This window comes from Hyperolius riggenbachi, chromosome 10 (genome assembly GCF_040937935.1).
Source record: "Hyperolius riggenbachi isolate aHypRig1 chromosome 10, aHypRig1.pri, whole genome shotgun sequence".
Classification (NCBI taxonomy): domain Eukaryota; kingdom Metazoa; phylum Chordata; class Amphibia; order Anura; family Hyperoliidae; genus Hyperolius; species Hyperolius riggenbachi.
In genome coordinates this window covers 202,344,859-202,349,538 of record NC_090655.1, presented here as the reverse complement: position 1 = coordinate 202,349,538, position 4,680 = coordinate 202,344,859, and positions in this window count along the sequence as shown.

Below are 4,680 nucleotides of genomic sequence, written 5' to 3'. Positions count from 1 at the left end.
TGCCTTGTCTCTAGTGTGGTCGTTGGGCTGGGAGGCTGGTCCTGAGGGGGTGTGGTCATTGGGCTGGGAGGCTCCTGCAGACTAGGATGCTGGTTCTGAGGGTGATATAATTATAATTGATGTAGAATATTGATGATTGAGGCAGCAGATTGCCCAGTAATGGGTTCTAGAGCATGCAGGGAATTGTAAGGTTTGAGGACTTCCCAGAGATCCACCAGTACTGTAAGTGGCCAGTGATGGGATTGATGATCTACCAGACCCTTCACTCATCTGTATAGGAAACCCAGGGAATTCTGGGAATAAAGACCAGTACATACAGTACTCTAATTTGGTCAAGGCAGATTACAATCTTTATGCACAAACATGTACTCAAATTTTAGTCAGGCTCAGGAGGGAGTAGGCTTGAGTCATAAACTTAAAACTCACAGTAACTGGTCACTGTGACCTAGCCGAGTAACTAGTACAAGCCACTGGGGTCACTGACCTTGCTGAGTTACTAATGCAAGGCCACACCCAGACAGTGACTTAATACTATTGGTCTAAATATCACAGGGGCATGACTCACTCATGACTGACAAAACTAAACCTCCTTTGCTCTCAGCCTGAAAAGACAAAATGGAAGCTTCACAACAAAGCAGCCTAAGGCCTTTCCTTTGCTGTGGCCTGAGGTCTCCTTACTGCTGCACACTCATGCTGGATACACAGCAGCAGTAAGAGGCCACAGCACATCCATGCTGGATACAGAGTAAGGGTTCATTGCTGTAAGAGTGATACCTTCAAGAGGTAACTGTCGGTCAACAATCCAGATGAGAACTCCAGGCCTGTGCAGCAGGAGTCAATCAACTTGGTCACCTATTCCATTTGAAAGATGAACCTCTGGCCAAGCTGGTGGCAGTGGCTCTCGCTGTAAGATAACCCTTGAAGGACTGGCTTGACATCACTGAGAACCTTGCGTTTTTTTTTTGACACGGCTCAAATTGATGGGTCTGAATCAAAAGGTGTGATCAATCGGGTAGAACACCTCCATTTCTCTGTCCATACACACTGACATTGATTTGGTTCTCAAGGCCTGGGGTTCAACACCTGTGCTGTAGGAGGAATCTCTTACATGGAAGCTAAGCTACTACTCCCAGCCTGGCCAGAGGAACATTTGGCCTGGCTGGTGGCAGTAACTCCCCTGAAGGAGGAACCTCTGGTCAGGCTGGTGGCAGTAGCTCCCCCTGCAGGAGGAACCTCTGGTCAGGCTGGTGGCAGTAGCTCCCCCTGCAGGAGGAACCTCTGGTCAGGCTGGTGGCAGTAGCTCCCCCTGCAGGAGGAACCTCTGGCCAGGCTGGTGGCAGCAGCTCCCCCTGCAGGAGGAACCTCTGGCCAGGCTGGTGGCAGCAGCTCCCCCTGCAGGAGGAACCTCTGGCTAGGCTGGTGGCAGCAGCTCCCCCTGCAGGAGGAACCTCTGGCTAGGCTGGTGGCAGCAGCTCCCCCTGCAGGAGGAACCTCTGGCTAGGCTGGTGGCAGCAGCTCCCCCTGCAGGAGGAACCTCTGGCTAGGCTGGTGGCAGCAACTCCTGTGAAGTAGTGGTAGAGCAAAAATGACCCCTCACCCCAGAGTCACCAGACACATGGCAGCCAATCAGCTAACCCATGATCCTGGACCACACCCCCATAAAACATGAGCTTGGCAGCCATTTTGCATTCTGCATTTGGCTGCTCTGCTAGGCAGATTAGGGAGAGCTGTGCTGCTGAGGGATAGCATTTATTAGCTTGCTGTTGTGAGTGCAGTATCTTGCTGTTACAGTACTACTATATAACCCAATAGCTCTTGTAAGGGTTAGGATCAGCACTTGCATTTAACTAACAAGGCAGGCTCGCCGGCCATTACTCACTCGTGTGGCTGCAATAGTCAGAGAAGGGCAAGCTGCTGCAAGACTGTTTCTCCTAGGGAAAGATCAGTTAGGCTCTTGGCTTGTTAACTTGCTCCTGGCTGATTCTTATTGCTATAATGGCACCCCACAACAGCTCTTTTGAGAGCTAATCTTATTATTATTTTTTTTTTTTTTTTTTCTGTCCCACTGACACTTGTGTTGCATAGACAGCCTTGCTAATTCATATTGTCACTGCCAGCTAGGCCCAGCACATTCAGTGACTGGTGCACATTGTAGTACCCAGTACTGCATATACCTAGTACCTGTTGTGTTGAGTGAACCCACCTCATCACAGAATATACCTAGCATCCCCCAAGATGGACAAACCAGGAAGAGGCAGATCCAGACGGCCACCTGGCACGTCTGTGCGAGGTTGTTGATGTGATTTTGTGTGGCCCTGGCCTAAAGTACAGTGCTCAAAAGAAGGCACGAGCCATCAACTCCCAAGATTGTCAGGATGTGGTTGACTATTTAACACAGAACACCATCTCCCGCAGCCACCAGCGCTACTACAAGCACCACATCCGCTGCATTTGACACTTTGCAGGAGTTATTTGGTGGTAAAATCACTGATTTCCAGCCACTACTGCAACAAGATGGAGGCGCTAAGCAAGTTACACCACCTCCTATGTGTGAGTTAGGTGACACTATGGACGTAACGTGTGAGGATGATGAAGTACCTGCTGTTGGTGCAGTTTTGGAGGTGTCTGAGGCAAGTGAAGCTGGGCAGGATGATTATGATGATATGGATCCCATGTATGTTTCCAATAGAGTAGATGAACAGGGGGACAGTTCAGAGGGGGAGTAGGAGACTAGTTGCTGAAAGAAGCAGGGGGAGCTTCACGTCAAACAGCTGGTGCAAGCGTCCAGCGCCATGTATCGCCACCTATGTACAGCCAGCCAAAGATAAGGTCGTTGCGTCATTGTGGACAGACCAAATTTGATCAGCTGGACAGTCACTGTTCTATCATTGAGCTACTACAGCCCGGCGACCATATGGGCTTGAACACCGCCACAGCCTGCACTCTCGCCATGGTGCGCACCAGTCCACCACGGCCGTCATTACGCAAACAGCTGCTTGCGGTGCGTTACAGTGAGTGTGGTGTCAGTGTGAAGCAGTACACTAATTACACTACCTGATGTATACACATGCAAGATGTTTGAAAGCACTTTAGGCCTGCAATTTAGCATTCAATGTGATTTTTGCCCTTATCCATTTTTATTTTTTTCCCTGGGACTTTTGGCATCTAACCCACTCATCCATGCCCCTCTCCAGGTGTTAGACCCCTTGAAACATCTTTTCAATGGGGAGGTGAATTTTGAAAACTAGAGAAAATTATGCTGGCCACAAGTGATGGAAGTCTACTGCGGTTTGCAAAAGTTTGCATGTTTGCAGAGGTTTGTGCCATCTCTGAGTGTCTAGGAGCATTGAGATATAGCTAGTTAAAGATATATATTCCTGTTACTGTAGAAGGCCTGTATTTTTTGAGGTGAGTGGAAAGAGTAGCAGCAATCAGTGAACACACACTAGAGACATGCTAGGCTGCCTACGGAAGAGGATCAAAGTGTGAAAGACGAGCTCCAGTCCCATAAGGAGATCAGAGGCTCAATGAAGGTGCGTACACACGCACTACTAAAGAGAAAGACTGGTCCGTCGGATCCTACCGCTGGGCGGTCGTTCTCCCGACAGTAGTGCGTGTGTAGTCTCTGCAGACTGATGAGGCTGTTTCTGAACAATCCACTGAGCGGAGCCTTATCAGTCTTTCTGACAGTCTGTACACACGCACTACTGTTGGGAGAGCGACTGCCCAGCGGGAGGGTCTGACGGACCTGTCCTCTTTAGTAGTGCGTGTGTACGCACCTTAAAGGCCCGTACACACGTCTGACTGAAGCCAACGACTGATCCGTCGACACCTCCTGCTGGGCAGGTTTTCAGCAGACTAGTGCGTGTACGCACTGTTGGCGGACTGATAAGGCTGTTCCTGAATAATCCGCCCGGCAAATCGTTCAGAAGCAGCCTTATCAGTCCGCTGACAGACTATACACACGCTGTACTTTCTGCTGAAAACCCGCCCAGCAGCAGGTGCCGTCGGACCCGTCGTTGGCTTCAGTCAGACGTGTGTCTGAGCCTTTTGGCAGTGAAAGAGATAAGCCAGATAAGGCTGATAAAGAACACTGGAAATGCATGAGACTAGAGAGCTGTGGTGTCACAAACAAGTAGAAGCTCACCAGCTCTGATCTGGTCTCCCGGAAAGCTGCAGCATGTCAGGGTTGCCGCTCTCTCCAGCACAAGCACCCCTCCTTCTCCACTGGTTAGCATTCAGGAGGAGCTATAGACTGATCTCCTGTGAGTGCTTTACAGCCAATCAAACCATGAAATGTCATGCACATGTGCAGCAGTTAATTCACGGAGAGATGGTATTTTTCTTTTACCGGCACTGAACTTTAATTATGGGTAGTGTTGGGCGAACAGTGTTCGCCACTGTTCGGGTTCTGCAGAACATCACCCTGTTCGGGTGATGTTCGAGTTCGGCCGAACACCTCATGGTGTTCGGCCTTTTTAGTTCAGGTTCGCCCGAACAGCTCAATGCCCGTCTGAACAGAGCCCTGTTCGGCCAAATACTGCCCCCCTATGGGGTCGCAGGCATAAGGGGGGAGCATGCCCTGGTCGCGGGGGGGGGGGGTCGGAAATTCTCCCCACCCCTTCCGCTAGCGCTCCCCCCTCTGCCAGCTTCCCCATCCAAAAATTTTCCGTACAGTTC